Source organism: Rhinatrema bivittatum, chromosome 9 (assembly GCF_901001135.1).
Source record: "Rhinatrema bivittatum chromosome 9, aRhiBiv1.1, whole genome shotgun sequence".
In the NCBI taxonomy this organism is placed as follows: domain Eukaryota; kingdom Metazoa; phylum Chordata; class Amphibia; order Gymnophiona; family Rhinatrematidae; genus Rhinatrema; species Rhinatrema bivittatum.
In genome coordinates this window covers 101,672,752-101,689,609 of record NC_042623.1, presented here as the reverse complement: position 1 = coordinate 101,689,609, position 16,858 = coordinate 101,672,752, and positions in this window count along the sequence as shown.

The window sequence follows — 16,858 nt, the reverse complement described above, 5'->3', positions numbered from 1 at the left end:
GATCGGTTTACATCGAACAGGGTAAAAAAAACTGTAGTGACAACTAACGTAAATTAACAAATGGTGTGGAAGAGGTAAAGTTACATTCAACAGGGAGAAAGAACTTGGAGGCTTAATCAGCTGGAAAGATAGAGCAGACAGCAATTATAAATATAATACCATTGAGAAGATAGATAAGGCATAATGTGCTTAGGAGTATCAGGGACTATCATACAAGCAGAGAATAATGTCCTCAAACAGGCATAGAGTGAGGGTGAACTAGTGTAATATGAAATTGTAATATGAAAGTGAATAAACACAAAGTAAATGTACTGTTTTTGCGTGTAGTATTTGTCTTAGAAATTCATCCACTTCAATCTCTCTTTCCAACCTTCAGGAAAAGCTTTACTGTGTTGGCATAATTCATATGTCCATTTTAATTATATTGCAGAGAAGTGGATTTATGAAGACCCTGCCGAGCAATCACTGGCAAATATTGGTCATTTTAAAATGATAACATTGGGGATGCATTTTCAGCTACTCTGTAGCTTGGCTAGTATGGATAAACATACTACATCTAGCACTCTTCCTTGATCAAACTATCTGGTCACCTAATCAAAGAAATTGATCAAATTCATCTGACAAGAATTGCCTCTATTAAAACATGCTGCTTCAGATCTTGCAATCCATTAGTTTCCAAAAACTGTACTATCCTCTGTTTTAGCAACAATTTCATTAATTTGCTCACCACAAAGGTCAGACTAGCTGGTCTGTAGTTCCTAGCCTCCTCCTTAGTTCCATTTTTATAAATAGGAACCACATCTGCCCATCTATATATAGTTGCCTTTCTGAACGCATAATTTGTAATGTCATATATAGTGTCTCCTGTATGTACTAGTTAAAGATAATGTATATTATTGTATATAATACTTTTTGTTATTATTGTATATAATACTTTTTGGAGTGTATAATTTATATAAGGTTATCCACAGTGTATAAGGTTATACACAGTCCCTTACTGAGTGTACAATTTGCAATGCTACTTATTATGCTCTTCTGTTGTTTTCCATCAGGTACTGTTCCTTTTCTCCTCTTCCTGTTTTTCCCTCTCTTCTCTCACCCCTTCTCTCTTCCTATTTGCTCCCTTTCCCCCCACCCTGCTTTTTTTAAATTTCCTCCTTCAGTTATATTGTAAACAGGCATGATGTACCCATGAATGTCGATATATAAAAGCAAACAAATAAATAAATAAATAAATCTGTACTAGAGAACTACTCCTGACTCTAAAGAAGCATTGAAAAAGTCAGCCAGCAGATTTGCCAGGATATCTCTAACTTCCCTTTGTATCCTCAGACCCATCTGGCCCCATCACCTTGTCTACTTTGTTTAGTTAGCTCCTCATCAAAGCACTGTTTCTAAAATAGATTGAGGTTAACCTTCATCCTACCAACTGGGGTAGGATGAATAGATTTCTCTTAAGTCATGTTAACAATATTAAGAAATATTGGTCACAACTTTCATAGTGGGGTCGATTTTAATTCCTACGCGCGGGGTACATTTGTGCGCACTACCCGGCGTGCACAAATGTACACCCGATTTTATAATATGCACGCATTGCCGCGCACATGTTATAAAATCCGGGGTCAGTGCATGCAAGGGGTGCACACATGTGCACTTTACGCGCGTCAAGCCCAAGGGGAGCCCTGATGGCTTTCCCCATTCCCTCCGAGGCCGCTCCGAAATCGAAGCGGCCTCAGAGAGGGAACTTTTTTTTAGATCCCCCCCACCTTTACCTCCCTTCCCCTATCTACCCCCCCTACCCCCCCCCCCCCCCGGCCCTACCTAAATCCCCCCCCCCACCTTGTTCGATGGAGTTACGCCTGCCTCTTGCAGGTGTAACTTGCGGGCGCCGGCTGGCCAGGTCCCGACACAGGCCGCTGTGTCGGGGTACTCGGCCACGCCCCTGGACCACCGCAGACACACCCCCGGACCTCCCATTTTAGCAAGCCCCGGGACATACGCGCGTCCCGGGGCTTGCACACGCTGCCGAGTCTATGCAAAATAGGCTCGGCGCACGCAGGGGCAGGTTTCCTCAGGTTAGGCGCGTATGTTACACGTAGCCTTTGAAAATCTGCCCCTTTGTGTTTTCCATATTGAAATAAATAGTAAAGCATGTTCAATGACAATGATTTTCAAGGTCAATCAACAAAACTGAATGGGGTCCATTTGGATCCCAGTTGCTAAGATTGTGATGTCAAATATGTTGGTAGGATGAAGGTTAACCTCACTTCCAATCTTATATTTGTTCAACTTTTGTGTTCCTGCTCCACAGTGAACAATAAACAGCAGTATTTGTTAAGTAATTTTGTTTTTCCTCATCAGCTTCTACATATTCCTCCTCTTCATTTCTGAGTCTCACAATACCACTTTTGCACTTCCATCACTAATATATCTAAAAAAAAACTTGTCTCTCTATTTTACCATATTTGCTATTTTTCTTCTATTTGAATTTTGGAATTCCTATTTTCCTGGTTTCTTTTAATTTCTCTAGATATTGTCTCCTGTTTTCCTCTTTCTTTGATCTTATAGTTTATGAATGCTAACTTTTTCTTCCTTAACTTTTCGGCTATTTCTTTAGAAAATAGCCAAAAAGTTAAGGCCTCTTTTTCCTCTTTTCTAGCAAAAAGATTTGTTGCCCTTAAAATATTTCCTTTTAGTTTTGCCCAGTGCTCTTCTAGTTCTCCTAGATTTTCCCATCCAGCTAATGACTCCTTGAGATACTCTACTATTTGAAGAATAACTGAAATCAAGGATCTTTGCCTTTGAATAAGCCCTCATCTTTTGTATCCTAATACTGAACCACATCATTGGATCCTAGATGATCCTAGATGATCCTAGATGATCATTAGAGATTCTGTTCCTATTGGTAAACACTAGGTCCAATATCACCCCCTTCCATTTTAATATTGATAGAACATTTCTCCTTGAAGAGAATTCAGGATCTCCCTGCTTCTGGAAGATACTGCAGCTAGGATGTCCAATCAACATCTGGCAGATTGAAATCTGCTCACTATAGCACTTCTCTTTTCATAGCAATTTTGTAAATATCTACCATTAAATCTCTATTCATTTCTTCTTTCTGTAATGGAGATCTGTTTGTTAAACAAAATGAATCACTGGTCTACTGGTCATATGTTTCAAAGATTATTACAAATATATTATTTGTTTTTTATTTTATTTTTTATTTATTTATTTGTAGGACCAACACTGAGTCGGCTTCTCAAATTTGGGGAGCCACTCCTGGTTTAGAGTCCACTTTACTTTACTAAATGTTTATTACACCAATATAAATAGATGTTCCATTCCCTCTTTTCAGATTAAACCACAGTGCCTTCTCCTTATCTTGAAGCCATACTGTTACTTTAATATTGGGGTTTGTTTTTTTTATAAATAATGCCAAGCCTCTTCTCTTCCTTCCTACATGGTCCTTCCTGGACAGATTGTAGCCCAATATAACTATATCTCAGTCATGCTTTTCCATGTACCAGATCTCTGTGGCAGCCAAATACATGTGCCAAGGCTATTTTCTAACATATGAGCGTATGTGCGCATATGTTATAAAATCACCACATCCATGAGTGCACATATGTCAATGTGCACTGCACGCCCCTTTAAAATTTACGATCCCTGCGTATAGAATCTGAGGTATAGAAGCAAGACCAAGTGGTAGCAAAACAGCTTCACCTTAATTGATTCTCTGTCCTGTCTACTTGCCCTCTTCTCCCATCTCTAGTCTGTCCTGGCCCCTATCTCACTCAGGAATTTCTTGGTTGCTATACTTACTAATCTCACTGCAGCACCTTTTAATGGGTCACAGACTTGAACGGGAAACATAAATGAATCAAACTAAAATTTTTGTTTAATTTGTGGGCACCCTCCATTCAATTCAGGGGTCCATGAATGAAATGAAAATGGTCTCATTCATTGCATTTTACCCATTTATTTCAAATGAATGCTCATCCCTAAAGGCCAGCTTGTGAAGTGAAAGACAAAGATTAACTGTGGTGTATGGCAAGGTCCCCAAATCCAATTCTTGAGGATTGAAACCAGTTTGGTTTCTAGGATTCTGACAATGAATATATATGAAACATACTTACATACAATTCATGCATCTACATCTCATGCATATTTATTGTGGAAATCCTGAAAACAGCTGGTTTGTAGTCTTTGAAGACTGGATTTAGGGACCCCTGATCTGTGGTAAGAAAGAAAGAAAATTGGGCAGTCTAGAGGTACCTTATGGTCCTTAATTTACTTATTTGCTATTTATTTATTTTATTTATTTAAAAACTCTTCTATACCGTCATTAAGTTAATTCACCATCACAACGGCTTACAGAAAGGCACAATAAGAAAAAAATATAATTGGTATAGATTACAAATTATACATGTACCAACATAGAATGGTAACATATTTTAATAAGAAAAGACTATGTGTTAATTAAGGCTTATATGTCAGTTGAAAAACTGTCAAACGGTTCAAATCTAGCGTTAATATGCAATTGGAGCTATTAGAGGGAAAAAACTGATTACTTGGTGTGTCATTATCTTTCAACTGTTTTCCTCCTTCTCTATGTCTTTATAAAAAGCTTGTTTAAAAAGCCAGGTTTTCAGACTAGTTTTAAATTGTTTCAAATTTCTCTGCAGCCTTATTTCAAGTGGCATGGAGTTCCATAGAACAGGTCCAGCCAGCAACAGTGCTCTCTCCCTTACTTGAGTGAGGCGTGCTGATTTAACAGAAGGAATAGTAGAGCTTTATTGGCAGATCTAAGGTTTCTGTGTGGTACATGTATGCGCAGTACTGTGTTAAGCCAGTCTGCCTTTTCATCATGGATTAGTTTATGAATTATACACAATGCTTTGTATTGTATTCTTTGTTCAATTGGAAGCCAGTGTAGATCAGCAAGTGTACCTGTGATGTGGTCTCTTTTCTTTTTGCCTGTCAAAATTCTAGCAGTGAAATTTTGCAATATTTGGAGTAGTCTAATAGTAACTTGAGGTAGCCCTAATAGCAGAGAGTTACAGTAGTCTGTGCTCGCGAATATCATTGCCTGTAGGACTGTGCGAAAATTATTCAGTGTTAGCAGGGGTTTCAGTCTTCTAAGGACAATTAGTTTGGTATAACCTTCTTTTAATTTCTGTGAAATGTGTTGTTTCACGTTAAGCTCAGAGTCAATTATTGCCCCTAGATTCCGTACTTTTATTGCTAACTCTATGGCTTGATTATTTTTTATTGCGATTGTAGGTTGTGTAGGGTGTATATTTTTTCATTCTAGGTATAAGAATTCAGTTTTATCAATGTTTATTACCAGTTCCATTTGGTTTAGGAGTTGTTTGATTATTTCAAGATACATATTAGCCAGTTTCATTGTTTCTTCGATTGTGTTTATGATGGGTAACAGTAGTTGTATGTCATCTGCGTATATGTAGTTTATTATTCCAAGTCCAGCGAGTAGGTGACATACTGGGAGGAGATAAATGTTAAAGAGTGTTGTGGACAGCGCTGAACCTTGTGGGACTCCTGTTTGTAGTTTAACTTTGTCTGATAGTGTGTTTTTGATTTGTACTTGGAAAAATCTATTGCTTAAATATGATTCATACCAGTTTATTGTTTTGTTATTGAGTCCTATTTCTTTTAGTCTATTGATTAGTATTTTGTGATTTACAGTGTCAAATGCTGCCGAGAGATCCAATAGAATCAGAATGCAATGTGTTCCTGTATCAAAGCCTCTTAAGATATTGTCTGATAAAGCTAGTAATAATGTCTCAGTACTGTAGTGTTTGCGGAAACCATGTTGTGAAGGATATAATATGTTATTACTTTCTAAGTGGTTTGATAGTTGTTTTTGAACTGTTTTTTCAATTAGTTTGGCTATTAGGGGTAAGTTGGTCTATAGTTGCTCAGCTTTAGGGGGTAAAGGTTCTTTTTGTTAATGATTGGCTTGATTATGGCTCCTTTCAGGATATCTGGCATTGATACTTCATCTAGAGAAAGGTTGATGATCTTAGTTAACTTTGGAGCTATTGCGTTGGCTAGTTTTTTAAAATTCCATTATGGGTATGGTGTCAATTGAGTGAGGAGCAGGGTTCAGTTTTTTATCATGCTCTCGACTTCAATGTGTGATATCTCTTCAAACTCTGACCATATGTTGACGTCCCTTTTGGGCATCTTAATCTCTTGTTTGGTTGTGTTAGGGATTTTTGTTCTTAAGTTTTCAATTTTATCTTTAAAGAATTGAGCTACTTCATTACATTGATTCTCTTGTAGGTTCTGATGATTGTTTGTATTGTTGCTGGTGAGGTTTCTTACTATGTTAAATAGAGTTCTAGCGTTATTTGCAAAATTTTCTATTTTTGAGCTGAAGTATTTCTTTTTGGTTTCCACTATTACTTTTTTGTAGTGAGCCAGTTGTTTTCTGTATTTTGTTAAATTATCAATTGTTTTGTTTTTATTCCATTCTTTTTCTTTCTTTCTAAGGATCCATTTCACTTCTTTGATTTGCTTGTTATACCATGGGTTTTTCTGTTTTGGTTCTTTAATGCGGACCTTTTTTGGGGGGTTTATTTCGTTTGCCAAAGTCGTGGTTCTGTTTATCCAATCGGTTGTTGCAGTGTGGCTATTTGTGTAATTGACATGCATTAGTTCTTCATGTAATTTGTTTTTTAGAATACCTGTGTTAAAGGGTGGGCAGTATTTGAATTTATCTGGTTCTGTGCTTTTGTTTTATTTATTTATTTATTTTATTTATATTCTGTTTACATTTGAAATACAGAATGTGTTTTTTTGTTTTGTTTTTATCACTGCTAATACAAACATCCTTTCTATGAACTTCAGTCTTTCCTATTACAAATACATGACAAAACAAGTGTAATGGTAATATTCAATAACAAGGATTTAGTATTCTATTCAAACTTGAAAGTCATACTGTGACTGTAATATCATTAAGCCTCATTATAAAATTACCATGACAATTAATGTCAGCTGCAAAACACCAGTTCAGGAGTAACACTATTAACTCTTCTCATTTTAAAATAATATCATTAGTTTCTGCCATGCAGTGAAATGTAATTAATATAAGCTTCATTTACATTTTGTCTGTTTCATTCATTGACTTCCTTTCTTCTTGTAATCACTGGAAGCATTTCTCTAGAGATGTATATTTAAAAATTGCATTAAATCCAAATTTTAGAGCAATTGATTATATTTACTAGTTTACTATATCCAAACTTTTAAATGTTTGACATAGTGTTATCATTAAATACAGTGGAAGTAACATTTACAATTTCTTTTGATTAAGTATAACTCAGTGCGACTGCATAATTGTGACTCATAGTAACATTTTCTAGAGAACTTATGTGTGTTGTTCAAAATTGATTCATTGTTTCTTGAAATATGATCTCACAAGAGTTGGTATTTATTGATAGCAAAAAATATCTGAATGATTCAAAAGAAGAAAAATCTATTTACTTCCTTTGTTGACTATACCAAAACACCAAGGGCTGGATTTTCTAAGTTCGCAGAACTTAGAAACTATACCTTAAAAGGTGTAGTTATTGGGCACGAAATAGGCAGTGAACAGGCTGTCCATGCCATCCTTGCAGAGTCGGCCCCGGTGACACCCCGACTCCTCCTCTTCCAGGGCCGACTCCACCCCGATGTAGGTAGCGCAGGTGTGTGCTACCTTCTGCTGTTAGCGCAAGCCTTAGAAAATAAGGCCCCAAGAGACTGATATTTAGTGCCACTTAACCAGATAAAACTTATCAGGCTAACTAGAGACTTTTACGGGGCTATTCAACAGTATAGCCACACTGTTAAATATCCCTTGTAAGTCTTATCTTGTTAACTTACTTATCCAGATATGTTTTCAGTATTGACTCCTGAATAAACTAAATATTAGTAAACTAGTAGAAATTATGTTCAGCTGATATGCAAAACAACAAATTTATATTGAAGCCCAACTGCTTCAGTCCCAATAGCAAGAAAACAAAGAACATAGAAATAAAAATAGACATAAATAATGATACTTATTCTCTTCACTTTTATTCAATGTATTTAGTGAACTTCTAATTAGGAGACCACAGAAGAACTGGAAGTCATAAATATTGATGACATAAATCTAATGAACATTTAATATGCTGATGATACCATACTAATGACATCTAAGAAAGAAGATCTATAAAAGATGATTAATAAATCATACATAACCTATGGAATGAACTTGAACACCAAAAAGTCAAAACTTATGATAATTAGTAAAAAGATTTCTACCATTTGAATTTTTGCTTAAAGACCAATAGTAGAACATATCAAAGTATATAAATATTTAAAATTAAAACTATTAAAAATACTAAAAAAGGAGAATTGGAAAATTAAAAAAATGAATTTTGGGGTTTATAGAATTTTTTCAGAGAAACTTAGATCTTAAATTAAGGAAAAGGCAAGTATTGGATATATCTTTTCAAGGAGTAGGATACAAAAATGAAAAAGATTTATAGTAAAGAGATTTAAAAGAAAAAACACATATTTAAAATTGGATGAATAAGAAAATTCTATAGATTAGCAAGAAGTGCTTCAGATGAAAGGATGCATGTGACAATGCAAGATCGATGATCCCTGAGAAAAGATGTAGTCAAAGGAAAACAGGATTTGATGATCATATACTCGGTTTCTGGTAGCATGCTATGATAGAAGGAAATAAAGATGTGCTCATATACATCATTCATGCACACATACATTATTAAGCATGGAAAAAACCTCAGAGGACATGAAATGGTTTATAAAAAGTAAAATTGATATTTAAAAAAATGCTATGGAGGCAGCATTCACAGCTCTATGGGAGAAGGCATCATGGTCATTTCTTAATAGTAGATGAAAAAAAATACTAGCTAAATCATATCATTCAATATACATTGTATCAGAAACCAAAGGATGTACTCAAAAAATCAAATAATAAACTCAAAGAATAATAAAAACATTTAAAAAGCGTCTTTAAAAAAAAAAAATAAAGCCAAAAGACCTTAAAAAAATGCTAGACAGAAAGAAGCTGAAAACAATGTATATAAGTAGACAACATACACATACAGTTCCCCTATACTTACATAACAAATCTTTCACTTTTCAGAAATGTGATTGGTAAATTTGTTGTGTATGTACTAACGGCCAGATTTTAAAAGCTTACACGTGTAAAACCTGGGGGTTTATGCGCGTGGCCAGGCCTTACGCGCACTGAGCCAATTTTCAAAGGGCCCGGCCACGCGCATAAACCCCAGAACGCGTGTAAGTCCCGGGGCTAATCAAAGGGGCAGTCCAAGCGTGGGGCGGAGCTAGAGGCGCCCAGCACAGCAGCCATTTGCCGCTGTGCCAGGGGATCACATGTCAGCAGTGTGCCGGCACGCGCAACTTGCTCCTGCTCGGAAGCAGGAGCAAAAGGTAGGATAACAAATTTGGGGATATTTAGGATAGGAATGAGGGAGGGCAAGATAGGGGAAGGGGAAGAGAGGTTAGGTCAGGGGGTTGGGAAGTTCCCTCCCAGTCCGCTCCTTAACTGGAGCGGACTGGGAGGAAACTGGGGAAAGCTCCAATGCATTGCCACATGTATTTCCAACAGTTGCCCCCCCTTGTGCACGCCAACCTGGCATGTTATAAAATTGCATGTCCATGTGTGCGCGCCGGATAGCAAGTACACATGGATGCGCAAGCATAACATTTTAAAATCTACCCCTAAATGTATAGTGCCAAAACAGCTAACAGTCCTCTATTGATTATTTTCAAATAGTAAACTGATTACAGGGAATTTTAAGAATATTCCTTACAGCATGATTAGTAGAGAAAAATAAGTTTGCAACTTGGATGTTCATTCAAACATCCCAGATAGAAAGAGATTGATAGAAGAAAGAAGCACAGAATCCTGATGTTAACACAATGGGAGAAGAGATATAGTTAAATATTACATTATTTCCCATCTGTGCATAGCAGACATGCTTAGCCAGTCTGGTTTTCAGGGTAGCTACAATGAACATGCATGATATAGCTTTGAAATGGCCTACTAGTTAATGTGTGGAGGCTATCACTTTGCCAGATTTTGGACATACTCAGGACAATAGTGGGAAAAGAGTTGAGGAGGGAGTTGGTGTTCGGTTGCTTAAAGGATTGTATATGCATATTCCTAAACTAGATAACTATCTACTGGGTAGACTGGAACGATCATTTTGGTCTTTATCTGCCATCATTTACTATGAGGTCAATTTTTAGCAAGCTGATGAGCAGAGAAGTTATCTGGATAAAGCTACCCAGATAACTTAAGCCAAATAATCAACATAATTTATTCAGGTAAAAGTGCCACTGAAAATGTTTGGGCAAAGTTACCTTGATAAAGTTATCTTGGTATCTTTTCCAGTCATCAGGTTTTGTTTGTCCTTCCTCTTTCCTGTCCCGCAAGAGCATAAACATTCCATAGCTGTATCCATACTTAAAATTAATTTATTCACTCAGTCATTGATTGGTCCCTTCACTGACAACTGTCAATGAAGGAACCAATCCCCATTCAGATTTAGGCTTGGGCTTTGCTAAAATTATTTTACTCTAAGGGACGGTAACTTTGAAACAGCTGTATGGGCACACAAGTACACACATATGTCGGTTCACACCAAAGGATGCAGCCATATTATAACATACATGCGTATATGCACACATGGTACAAAATAGGCTGTATGCGCTTACATGGCATGAACAATTTTATATGGATGTGCACATATGCACGCAAATGCTGCCTCTACCGCATAAGTTGGGGAATTTTAGTAGATATGTGTGCTGACAAAATTACTAGTTTCCCCCGGTTTATTCCCAGTTCACTCAGATAACAGGTAGGAATCTTACCCCCCTAGTTAATTAGCCTCCCTTTTACCCTGTTAGCCCCTACCCTTAAAACTCTGCTGGCTAGCCTAGTCTTTTTTGTATTAGGACTTAAATGCCATCCATAGCAGAGGTAAAGTTATATGATCGGGGACCATGGCGTGCGCTTGTGCACATAATTATTTATGCACTGGTTTCATTCATAAATCCTGGAATGCCAATGCCCTGCCCAGACCACACCCATGCCCCACCCATTTTCTGGCAAAAACTTTTTGTGTGCATACCAGAAAATAAGTGTGTATTCAGGTACCTTTTAAAATCAGCACGGCATGTGCTAGCATGACTTCTGCACCTATGTCTCGGCTTTGGCGCGTGCCAAGCTTTTAAAATTCACCTGAATTAGAAGGCGAGGAGTGGGACGCTTAGCCCATGCTAGAATTATTTTATTATCTTCGGGAGTGGAACTAAACTGCTGCTTGCCTGGCCTGCTAGGTTTGTTGTTTTTTTCTCCTTATCTGGCTAACTTTAGGATAGCAATTTTTATGACTTGAGTTAGCCTGGAAAGTTTATCTGGTTAGTGCTAATTATCAGCACTAGGGATGTGAATCGTGTCCTCGATCGTCTTAACGATCGATTTCGGCTGGGAGGGGGAGGGAATCGTATTGTTGCCGTTTGGGGGGGTAAAATATCGTGAAAAATCGTGAAAAATCGTGAAAAATCGAAAAAACGTAAAATCGCAAAACTGGCACATTAAAACCCCCTAAAACCCACCCCCGACCCTTTAAATTAAATCCCCCACCCAAATGACTTAAATAACCTGCGGGTCCAGCGGTGGTCCGGAACGGCAGCGGTCCGGAACGGGCTCCTGCTACTGAATCTTGTTGTCTTCAGCCGGCGCCATTTTCCAAAATGGCGGCGGCCATAGACGAACACGATTGGACGGCAGGAGGTCCTTCCGGACCCCCGCTGGACTTTTGGCAAGTCTTGTGGGGGTCAGGATGCCCCCCCCAAGCTGGCCAAAAGTTCCTGGAGGTCCAGCGGGGGTCAGGGAGCGATTTCCCGCCGCGAATCGTTTTCGTACGGAAAATGGCGCCGGCAGGAGATCGACTGCAGGAGGTCGTTCAGCGAGGCGCCGGAACCCTCGCTGAACGACCTCCTGCAGTCGATCTCCTGCCGGCGCCATTTTCCGTACGAAAATGATTCGCGGCGGGAAATCGCTCCCTGACCCCCGCTGGACCTCCAGGAACTTTTGGCCAGCTTGGGGGGGGCCTCCTGACCCCCACAAGACTTGCCAAAAGTCCAGCGGGGGTCCGGAAGGACCTCCTGCCGTCCAATCGTGTTCGTCTATGGCCGCCGCCATTTTTTGGCGCCATTTTGGAAAATGGCGCCGGCTGAAGACAACAAGATTCAGTAGCAGGAGCCCGTTCCGGACCGCTGCCGTTCCGGACCGCCGCTGGACCCGCAGGTTATTTAAGTCATTGGGGGGGGGGTTCGGGAGGGTGGGGGATTTAATTTAAAGGGTCGGGGGTGGGTTTTAGGGGGTCTTAGTGTGCCGGCTCACGATTCTAACGATTTATAACGATAAATCGTTAGAATCTCTATTGTATTGTGTTCCATAACGGTTTAAGACGATATTAAAATTATCGGACGATAATTTTAATTGTCCTAAAACGATTCACATCCCTAATCAGCACTAGCTAGATAAATTGAAAGTCATGCCCCTGGAATATCCCAAATAATGCCCCCTTTTATCCAGTTACATTTTAGCTAAATAAGACTTAGCCAGCTAAAATGTATCCATTTGATGAGACAGGAAATGTAAAATTCAGTGGCTAATTTCCAAATTATAACAGATCATAAAGAGCAGTATTGCAAACCTATTCGCTCAAAACGCAAAAAATCACAAAAGGTATCACCAAATGTATTTTGAAAACAGTACTTCACCTTTCATCACACTAGTATTATAGAAACATTTTTATTGGAAAAAAATTTTTGGAAAACATTTTTGTAGAAAGACGGGACCGCATCAGCAAGCCTTTGAAGACGTACTCAGTACCTTACCAAGCTGTCCTGTCTTTTCAATCATTTGCGGCCTGTCAGAAAAGATGTATTGTTATAAATGGTGCACCGTCCGGTGCTCTTCAATAAAGATGTTAATGCAAGTTAATGCAATTTTGTTTAAATGTGCCCTTTCAATGAATCTTATGGTAATTATAAAGATGACTCTTATGATTACAAATGCAGATGACTCGACATCGGCTGTGTTTCGCAGCCCTACGGCTGCTTCATCAGGAGTCAATGATGTCATAAAAAGAGTCTAAGAAAAAACAAAAGTATTTCACAATGTATACTTGTTCAACAAAAAGAAAAGATTGTACTTAGCTTGTATCAGTGTAGCAATGTGTTCCCATCAGGACGCAAAGTCTCCATAGAGAATCCTTTCACTTTAACGCCAGGCTAGAGACCGCATCGAACTAGAATCTTAGATTAAATAGCCCGCTCTTTTTTGGGCATCATGACGTACAAACGTCATTTCTCACCATGGTAACAGGACGCTCAGGAGGCGTCACTGTTACAACGAAATCTCAAAAAACTTTCAGAGAAAACCATGATGTCGGACAGGCAAAACCAAAGATAACAGCATTATAAAAATACATTCAGCTCTAGCATCTTGTTGAGGCCCATCGGGTGTATGGTGTCTAGAGAGTGAATCCAGCATTGTTCCACCTGAAGAAATCCTTTATCGAAGTCACCTCCTCGCCATGAAGGAACCAACTGTTCAAGAATACAAGCTTTTAAATCATCAAAAGCATGAGAAAATTGTAGACAATGAGTCACTAGTGGTGCTGTGTTGCGTTCCATTTTAATACACGAATGATGCTCAATCAACCTGATGAAGCAGCCGTTGGGCTGCGAAACACAGCCGATGTCGAGTCATCTGCATTTGTAATCATAAGAGTCATCTTTATAATTACCATAAGATTCATTGAAAGGGCACATTTAAACAAAATTGCATTAACTTGCATTAACATGGCTCTTTAAACAGGCTTACCCCAACTCCTCTCAATCCTAGTCATTGTTCATCATTGAGCCATCTCAGCTCCCGCTCAGCCTTCACACCTTCTCCTTGACCTCCCTCTTACCATCCCAGTACCCCCCTGCTCCCTCCCCCACACCCTTCCCCTGTGTCCCGCAGCTCCCCCCACCCCCCCTTCACCCCTTAGCAACCTTCCTTGAAAGTACCTTGCCATATTGTTTCCTTGTTCCCTCCACCCCCTCCTCCTTCCCCTCCTCGCTCCCTCCCTCTTCCCCCTGCATATAATTGTACATAAATGCACATGCCTCCTTTATACTGTAAATAAGTTCATATATTAAGTTTATAAGTGCACACACACGCCTCCTTAACATTGCTTATGCATATTTAATCTTAACATGGATAAGCTAATTCCATGTCGTTCAACAAAGTTATATCCCTGCTCGTTGACTCTCTTTCCTGTACTTTCATATGTTATCCAGTTTCGTAAATTATCCATTTATTTCCCAGTTAGCCCTCCATCCTCGTTCATTGTAATTTCCTTTCTCAGTTACTTGTGAACCGACATGATGTGTCCTACGAATGCCGGTATATAAAAAGTGTTAAATAAATAAATAAATAACATCTTTATTGAAGAGCACTGGACGGTACACCATTTATAACAATACATCTTTTCTGACGGGCCGCAAATGATTGAAAAGACCGGACAGCTCGGTAAGGTACTGAGTACGTCGTCAAAAGCTTGCTGATGCGGTCCCGTCTTTCTACAAAATTTTTTTCCAATAAAAATGTTTCTATAATACTAGTGTGGTGAAAGGTGAAGTACTGTTTTCAAAATAGATTTGGCGATACCTTTTGTGATTTTTAACTTCCAAATTAGCCAGACAATATTCCTTTTGAATATTGATCTTTATACAAGTATATAGACACTGGGTCTCCAATATATACAAATCTGTCTTATACATATTCATAACAGATATCTTGAAAACCATATTATTTAGGTATGCTTCCAGGACAGGTTTGGGAATCACTGAAATCTCACACCTGCTTAGAGTAATTTCTCTAACAGACAGGGTACTAATGAACCTTGACAGGGCTAAAATAATGCAAAATACCAATCTGCACTATACTTATGTTTTTGATAGTGTTTATAGTATGCAGCTTTCAAACGTGCTTGTTATGAATACCCCTCTGATTCAAACCCATCAAAATCATTTTAAAACATGTTTTTGGGTATGAAACCTTCTGCAAGCTGTTTATCTTCTTTTTAGATTCTAAGAGATGCATTTCAAAATATTCATTACTTCAACTTTGAATTTTCTTCCCTATTTCAGGAAACCATATCAATTCTAAACATGAATGTGAAAATCAGATCCAGTCAGTATCAGCAGGAAATGGAATTAAAAGCTAGCAACCTGATGTACAGCGGACAGCTTGTTTTAATACACATAACTCTCATTTAATATATTAGCAGAAGTAAAGTTGTTGATACTGACTGTGATAGAGATGCTGTCTCTTCAAAACTGGAACAATAGCTCTGTGCTCATTTAAAATGAATTAAGTGAAATATGCCCTCTGTGCTAGTTCCCCTCCCCCCCCCCCCCCCAATAAATAAATAAATAAGTAAACAAGCAACAAAAACAATTATAATAATTTACCTATAAATTATTATGAAAATTGTAGTCTCTTGGTGAGATTCCATGCTGTGTTCTTCAGCTTTCAAGTTTGACTCCATGTTATATGTCTTCCATAGAATCTACCTATTTAGATGCTTTGACAGGATTAGGTTGGAAACAACTTATTCAAGTTCCTACCCACCAGAGAGGTCATACTTTAGACCTAGCTTTTGTTAACCCTACTTTTGCAACACCAGTTGCAGACAAAATGGTTATTACCCCCATACTTTGGTCAGATCATTATCTTATACACTTTGAATTATTGCTTAATATTGTTAATTGCTATCAAAATAATGATAGGTCTGTTATGAAATGTAAATTTATATCCTCAGAGACATTTACTGATACCTTAGTCCCCAAGTTTTCCCAGGTGACCGCATCTTTGGCTACTGATTTGGTAGAGCTCTGGAAATCTACTATTGCTTCCACTCTGAATTCGATAGCTCCAGTGAGGAAAATAATGTTAAAAAATAATAAGATTAATGCACCATGGTACTCTCATTCATTACAATCCCTGAAAACCTTACTTAGAGTGAAGAATGCCAGTGGCATCGAAAAAAATCCCCTGACACAAAAAATGCTTATTATTGAATTTTAAGACAATACAATAGAGAAATTAATAAAGCCAAGAAAACATATTTTGCTAAGAAAATTGCAGATGCAAAGGGCAATCCTATGGGCGTGCGATTCAGTAATTTAATTTATTTAAATTAGGGCCGGCAGTAAAAAAGAGGCGCTAGGGACACTAGCGCGTCCCTAGCACCTCTTTTCGGACAGGAGAGGTGGCTGTCAGCAGGTTTGACAGCCGATGCTTAATTTTGCCACCGTCGGTTCTCGAGCCCGCTGACAGCCACGGGTTTGGAAACCAGACGCCGGCAAAATTGAGCGTCCGGTTTTCCACCCGCGAGCCGCGGGCCTATTTCACTTTTTTTTTTCTTTTTTTTAACTTTCTGGACCTTCGACTTAATATCGCCATGATATTAAGTTGGAGGGTGCACAGAAAAGCAGTTTTTAATGCTTTTATGTGCACTTCCTCGGTGCCGGCAGAAATTAACGCCTACCTTTGCAGCTTGGCTGCACATTTTACTTAATGAATCGCGCGGGAATACCTAATAGGGCCATCATCATGCATTTGCATGTTGCGGGCACTATTAGGTTCGGGGGGGGGGGGGTTAGACACGCGTTTTCGATGCGCTATTACCCCTTACTGAATAAGGGGTAAAGCTAGCATGTCGAAAACACGCGCCCAATCGCCGGT